This window comes from Myzus persicae, unplaced genomic scaffold (assembly GCF_001856785.1).
Source record: "Myzus persicae strain clone G006 unplaced genomic scaffold, MPER_G0061.0, whole genome shotgun sequence".
NCBI lineage: Eukaryota > Metazoa > Arthropoda > Insecta > Hemiptera > Aphididae > Myzus > Myzus persicae.
In genome coordinates this window covers 28,076-36,302 of record NW_019104234.1, presented here as the reverse complement: position 1 = coordinate 36,302, position 8,227 = coordinate 28,076, and the positions used below count along the sequence as shown (strand labels likewise).

The window sequence follows — 8,227 nt, the reverse complement described above, 5'->3', positions numbered from 1 at the left end:
TAAGTAAAATGGATAATTGATATAACCCTATATACATAATAAAAATACACATGAGGCACATGATGAGGGAAATCATCCAGCGATAGTACCCTCTAGTAATTTATTTTTTGTTCATTTATTTAATATGACACGGCACCAATTTATTTTAAGTCGGCGTGGTGGGTTGTCAGGAAGAGTACGTGATGCTAGGTGAGTGACTAAAGGATTGGGATGGTGTTGCAGTTTGGAGTGAAATCTGTTATAGTATAATTTAGCTAATTGGTCAACTTTTGGAATTCTCAAATCATTATGTAGGGTTTCATTTGTTACGTACCATGGGGCCGAGGCTATTAGCCGGAGAGTTATGGACTGGGAAGCTTGGATAATGCGGACATGGGAAGGTTTGGCACATCCCCAGATTTGCATACCGTACGCCCAGATGGGTCTAAGCAGAGATTTATACAATGTGGACTTTGTGTGTATTGATAGTTTGGATTTGAATCGGCCTGAGTAGATGAAGGCGGTAGTTAAGGATTTTACGTTTGGACTTTAGATGAGGTCCCCTTGTAAATCTTTTGTCTAGTAAAATTCCCAAGTCTTTTACATGATTCGACGAAGGAAACTCGACTCCTTGAAGTTGGAGCGCGGGTAGGTTGTGTTTACACAGTGTAAATGGCACTTGGAAAGATTTATCGGGATTTATTAGAATTTTCCACTTGGTTGTCCAGGTGTTTATTAAATTGAGGTGATTTTGAAGATAGTTTGAAGATAAAATAGGGTCTGGATTGGAGGAGAGTATAGCTGTATCATCTGCATAAGTTGCTATGGTCAGTGTTGAGTTGTATCTAGATACATTTATCTAGATAATTTATCTAGATGAAAATTAAGTACCTTTATCTTATCTAGATGAATAAATTATATAATATCTAAATGGTATCTAAGATTTAAGTTATGGAAATCTACATAAATATCTAGATAAATCTCGTTTTATAATGCACATTTTTCATTTAGTCATTTTCCATCAAATATTATAATAATATGATACTACGCAAGTATGTTTAATGACGATTCATTATTATCGAATTAACAATAACACCCGTACGCCGACCGCAGACGCTGTCGAGGTCGTATATCAATACAAGCTGTTATACCCCACGATAATGTCCCGTCGATCAGTAAATAATGTGGAAAAAACTAAAAATAGTTCTCGACCGGCAAGAATACACACGCACATCTATTTTGTATTGACAATACCAATTCCCAATTGGATGTTATAAATAATAATATTTGCACTTTAATTTAATTTCTTTACCAGATACTAGTCACTACTCACTAGACTATACTTTGGTCAGTCGTGGTCACACTCATTTAATCAATTTGATAATAGTTTGTGGTTATACATTTATAATCCGCGGGACTGACTAGTGGCTACTACTATTGCGACTCCCTATACAGCACAGACTGATGAGTGTTGATTAATTTCATTGTTATTTACAACTTCGTTTCGTGAACTTTCTTGTTTTTTTCAAGTTTTTCTTGTTTACTGCCAATATGGATCGTTTTTTAAGTATAACGTCTTCAACGCCCAATAAAAGAATTTGTCTAGAAAATGTCGATGACCCACCTCCACCTGCTGTTGATGTTCCTGCACCATTGCCAGAACTTAAATTTCAGTATTTATTTGATACAGTTTATAAACTGGTGTCGATAAATGGTGACAAAATCAAGGCTTCTTGTCAAAACTGTCACAAAATCATTACTGCATACACAACTTCAAGTGGCAACTTATTAAGTCATATTAAGGTAAGTTTTCATAATATTTGTTCTAATAAATTAATTTTTATAAATTTTTTTGTAAAATTACTACATAAAAAAATTCAAAAAGAATATAGGTAACTACCTAGCTACCTATACTTTGATATTTCGAATATTAATCAAATTGGATTTATGAAATAATAGTTTTGAAAAGTATTTTTTTGTTTATTATATAAGTGTTTTTGACTTATCTATTCAATTTATTATTAATTTTTATATTTGTTTAGAGTCAACATATCTTTTTAATGTCAAAAGTTGAAGATGCAAGAAAGAAAAAGATTGAATCAACCTCGTCTACCTTAATTCAAACTAAAATATATGATTCTACTAAAAAAGTGTCTAAGGAAAAGGTAATTTAACGTTTTAACCTAGTTATTAATTATATTAATATTATTTTATTGAACTTAAAGTAACAAATATGAGTAATTAAGTTATAAAGACAATGATAATTTTTTTATGTAGTTTTGTCAAATTATGCAATTAACGTTTAACTACAACATTTATGTATTAGTACAATAAATGAAGAAAACCTTTAAAATAATTAAAATAATTATAAATCAAATGTAAAATTTAAATTATCTATTTATTATTTTGGAAATATGTTCTATTAATTTTTTAAAGGTCAATTAATTTCTATATTTACAGAAGACATTTTCTTAGCTTTTGGTCCTCAAAAATACATTTGAATCATAGGTAATTTTAGTTTAAAATATCAGGCTACTGATAATCTTTTCTATTACAAATTGAACACGGTATAATCTAGTTTAAAAAGATTCAGATTAAAGTGAATAACTAATTTTCAATGAGTTAGACTAACCCACCTAAAATTTGAACTAATAAATATTTTTCAATATTTGAGTTGCCTTACTCACATTATAACTTAACCAGAATTTAGTGGGTTGGTGTTTTATAGATTGTTTAAAAGCTAAGGATTTATATATAATAAAGAGTTTATTAAATTCCCTAGTGGATTTTATAAAAATAATAGTTTTCAGGTTAATCTGTTCTGGCACATTACAAAATTTTCAATATTAAGTTTAAATTGTCTAATAGATAAGTAAAAAAACTATTTTGTTTCAGATGAATGAGTTGGTATTTAATTACATAATTAATGAAATGAGACCTCTGATTACATGCGAAAAACGTAGCTTTCGAGAATTAATCATGGGACTTATTGGCATTAAAGATACTTCTATTTTACCAAACAGAATTCAAATCAAAGCTCAATTAAAATCCAGATATGCATTATATGTGCATTGTGCAAATGATAACAGATTTAATACAAAATCATAATTATATTTGTACAACTGCGGACATTTGGAGCTCAAATAATAAAAGCTTTATGGGTAAATATATTATAATTATATTTTTTTTTTAATTATACTGTACCTACATTTACCTAGTAAAACTTCAATAAAATTACCAAATTGATTTAGACATTTTTACCAACTTGTGAATAAGTAATTCCAATGATTATAGTACATAGTATAATACACTATGTGTACTATATTATAATATTATGTGTAATCGATGGTAATACTTAATAACATTTTTTAACTATTTGTGGTATGGTATTGTTGTAGGTATTATATTATTATACATATACATTTAATAAGCAACTTAAAATTGGATTATTATAAATTCATTTTTTTATATAGGTATGACGTGCCATATGATAAATGATTCTACATATGAACGAAATTCATATATTTTAGTATGTAGAAGAATGAAAGGAAGCCATAACTACATTAATATTGCTGAGATGATGACTGATATAACTGAAACATACAAATTGGACCATTCAAAAATTACTCATACTGTCACAGACAACGCCAGTAATTTTAGTAAATCATTTAAGACATTTTCTAAACCTTTACCTGATGTACATCAGGGAAATTCTTATACTTTTGGCAATTTCAATGAAGATAGTGATACTGGTAGCTGTAGTACTGATACAGCTGACGATGAAGATACAAACTTAAATTTGATAGATGTCGATGAGGTACTCTCAACTCCAGTTATATCGGACGCAGTGAACGATAATTTTTCTCTGCCATCACATATTACTTGCTGTGCCCATAGTTTAAATTTGATAGTAACACGTGATATTTCTTCAATTGATGATAGTAAATACAATAAAATGTCTGAATCGTCATTTAAAAAATTGCAAAGCTTTTGGAATTTATTAAGTAGGAGCACGGTTGCATCTGACAAAGTGTTTGAGATATGTGGTTGCAAATTTCCAGTACCTATTATGACAAGGTGGAACTCGTTATTCGATGCAGCTAAAAAGGTACTGGCTCATAAAACTGAAATTATTAAAGCATTTGAAGAATTACGTTTAACAAAATTAAAGGCAAATGAATGGGATTTCTTGACGGAGTACTGTAACGTAATGGAATCTTTAACAATTTCTTTGGACAAGATGCAATGTGAAAAAAAAGGTTTCTTGGGCTATGTTGCACCTATTATTTTAGTTTTACGCCGCACTTTAATAGCGTTAACAAATTTAAAATACTGTAGACAATTATGTATTAAAGTAGTTCAAAGTTTAGAACAAAGGTTTGCCTATTTATTTGATTTGTCCTTGCCCAAAAGTAAATGTTTTGTCATTGCATCAATTAGTCATCCTAAGTTCAAATTAAGTTGGATTCCTGTTCGATACATTGAGTTGTGCAAAAAACTTTTTTTGACTGAGTGCAATGAAATGTATACTAATATGAGTGATATCAAAAAAAAAAACGGCTGTAGCTAGTGATAATGAAGACAGTGATGATAGTGACCAGGAATTTTACTCATGTTTGTATGAACACACTAATAATGGATACTCTGCTGATGAATCAAGAATTACAAACTTTTCTTGTGTACAGGCTTTGACGTTCTTAAATTCTCCCAAAAAAGAATTTAGTGTTTTAGAAGATTATCCCATAGTTAAACAAGTGTTCTTAAAATACAACACAACTATTCCGTCTTCAGCTCCAGTGGAACGCCTGTTTAGTGGAGCAATCCAAGTATTAACACACAGGAGAAATCGTCTAGGAGACAAAACGTTTGAGATGTTACTATGTTGCAAGTCAAAGAACTAAACAAGCGACATATCATTATAATTTATTTGTTTAACAATTAAAATATTATTAGTATTTATAGTTGTACGAGTCGTATGTTGTTTTAATAAATCATTTATGTTTTATTATATAATTAATATTTTCAAAAGGAACAAAAGATTTTTTACTTGTTATAATTTTTTTTTTGTACTTATTTTAATTTGCAGTTTGAATGTTATGTAAAAAATATAAACTAGTTTTTTAAACCAGAAAATATATGTTAATTAGTAATTAACCATGATTTTGGTTATTTGATATTTTGTTATACGTTGAAATTGGTACCTACTGTATGCTAAATATAATATATAGGTATTTAAATATTTTATATGTATATTTATTCATTAGATAATATATTTTTGACACAAAACGAGCCTTCCTGGTTTGCATCCCTTAATCTATTACTCAACCAAGAATCCAATAACATGTCAAGCATTAATACAAATTAACTAGTGTAAGATATAAATCTAGATGAAAAAATTTTATCTACATATTTATCTAGATAAAAATTGAATATTCTATCTTGATATTAATCTAGATATTGATTTAGCTAGTAATCTAATATTTATCTAGATGTTATTTTTGCTATCTGAACTCAACACTGGCTATGGTTGCTGTTTTTGGAATATCTGAATATCTGATGTATATATGTTAAATAAATCGGGTGATAAGTCACTTCTTTGTGGAACACCGGCAGAGATTGAATAGTAGGAGGATATTGAGTCGCCCTGTCGAACTGCAAATGTGCGATCACAGAGGTAGGATTGGATTATTAAATAGTAGGGAGCTGGTAGAAATAATTTTAACTTGTATAGGAGGCCATCTTGCTAAACCCTGTCAAAGGCTTGGGCCACATCTAGAAAAACTCCTGGACAGTATTCTTTATTTTCGAATGAAGTTTGAATTTTATCAGTAATTCTGTGTATTTGATGTATTGTCGAGTGAAATGTCCTGAAGCCAAATTGTGTGTGGGGTATTATATTGTTTGAATGAATAAGTGGTCTAATTCTTTTGATGATAATTTTCTCGAACAGTTTAGCTAAGACTGGTAGTAGACTTATAGGTCTATAGGATGACGGCAGGTATGAGGGTTTACCAGGTTTATGTATAAGTATTACTATAGAAAATTTAAAGATTTGAGGGAAGTGAGAGAGTCTTAACATGGAATTATAAATAAATGTGAGAAGTAATAGAATTTTATTGGGTAAGTCGTATCCAGGTGACTTCCTTGGCTTTAGTTTGCTAATTAAGTGTTTGATTTCATTTGGGGTTGTGTATTTTGCTGGGAGAAGCATTCGTAAAGGACTATCAAGAAATCTGGCAATATTGTCAAGGTGTGTAGATTCAGGATTAACATTAGAATGTGGCGTAAATATATTTGAGAGATGGGTTCCAAAAAGTTCAGCTTTATCTTTGTCAGAGATCGCTAACTCTCCATTTGGACCATTGAGCGTTGTAGCTTGTTCTTTGATTTTGAGAATATTTTTAGTAGTTCTCCATAGAGAAGCGTCATTAGAATTTACTGATTGAAATTTTTCTTGGAAAAAGTTGGATTTGTGTTTTATGATGAGTTTTTTGATTAAATTTGATAGGTTATTTAATAGTCGTTTGTCAGAAGGCAGGTTGGATCTTTGCCACAACGAGCGAACCCTTATTTTTTTTACTATTAATTTTTAGATTTGGGGAGGAAGGATATTATGTTTTGAGTTGTCAGGTGTATTTGTGACATACGATGCTTTAAAAACGGCAGTTTGGATTGAGGTCGTTAGGTTTTGCGTTACTTCATCGATTTGGTCGGTTGATTTGAGTGAGATTTTAAGGTTAGTGGCATTTTCTAGATTTTTTGAAAAAGAACTCCAATTGACTGGTCCTTTCGCTAAGGAGGGACGGGGAGGATTGTAGTAAATTTCACAATTCAGATTGAGAAGAACTGAACTGTGGTCACGTGCTGGATCTGCTAGATTTTTTATGGAATGAGTAATGTGCCTTGGGATTGTTGTGAGAAAAAAATCTAAAATATCGGGGTGCCAGTTTTGGTGGGAAGGCCAGTAGGTAGGTCCCGGAGGAGATATGAATGTAATTCTTGTGTTCAGTATAATATTTTGAAGCAACCGACCCCTAGTGTTATCGGTCCAATAACCCCATTGCGGGTGTTTGGCATTGCAGTTACCGCCTATAAGAAATGAGCGGCCAAGTGTAACATAATTTTATGTACTTAAAAGTTGAAGGTATAGTAAATAGAAGTGAATAAAAAAACCATTAATACCAGAATCAAAATTGATTTTATCTTTGTTAATTTGTTTTTGCCACAACAACCCCATTTCATCATCTTTGGCCCTTTGGGGAATCTATGCAACACTATTGTTTTGTTCAAGAAAACTCATTTTTTCCTACAGACACTGGGACAACCTTCGAATACACACTTTGGCATTTTAAAATTGGGTTGAAAAAATGTTAAATGAAATCGAAACAATTAACAAATAAACTTTCAATTGTTACATTATCGTTAAATACGATAATAAATAATGAAATTTCGTATTTTGGCGGCAATAATATTGGCGGCCAATGAAATACGGAGAACTACGAGCAATGGTTTTGTCAGGGCCGGATTTAGGACTAGGCTACCTAGGCTATAGCCTAGGGGTGCCACGACTTGGGGGGCTCTAAGCCGTGGATGGTGAATTTTTTTTTTTGTATATACTAGATAATATAATTACCATTTGCAAATTTAATTTACCGTCTACGAGAATTTATATAGTTGAACCTAAATATTAGTAATGAATAATGTTTATTATTATAAATTAGTTCACTGTTGTAAATATGTCCGTCAAGTTGGCACCGGCACAATATGCTAGGACTGTAATTCTGCCATCAAAAAATTGCTAGGAATTTGCTAGATTTTGCTAGGCCATTTTCAGAATTTGCTAGGGTCCCGTTTAAGTGTAAGTCCAAATACAAATATGCTGGTGCCAACTTGACACAGCACCGGCACATTGTCCGATCGGCTCGAGAGTGGTACCGAAATATTGCTATTGTTTTGCTAGATTTTGCTAGGTCATTTTTGGATTTTGCTATATTTTGGTTTTTCCAGTAACCCGGAAAATGGAAAATGGCTCAGCACCGGCACATTGTCCGATCGGCTCGAGAGTGGTACCGAAATATTGCTATTGTTTTGCTAGATTTTGCTAGGTCATTTTTGGAATTTGCTATACTTTGGTTTTTCCAGTAACCCGGAAAATGGAAAATGGCTCAGCACCGGCACATTGTCCGATCGGCTCGAGAGTGGTACCGAAATATTGCTATTGTTTTGCTAGATTTTGCTAGGTCATTTT

At 31.5% G+C, this 8,227-nt stretch overlaps 1 pseudogene; it reads left to right on the top strand.

Annotated features, from left to right (window-relative positions):
• Positions 1 to 844: 844 nt before the first annotated feature.
• Positions 845 to 4,957, top strand: LOC111040335 (annotated as a pseudogene).
• Positions 4,958 to 8,227: the final 3,270 nt, after the last annotated feature.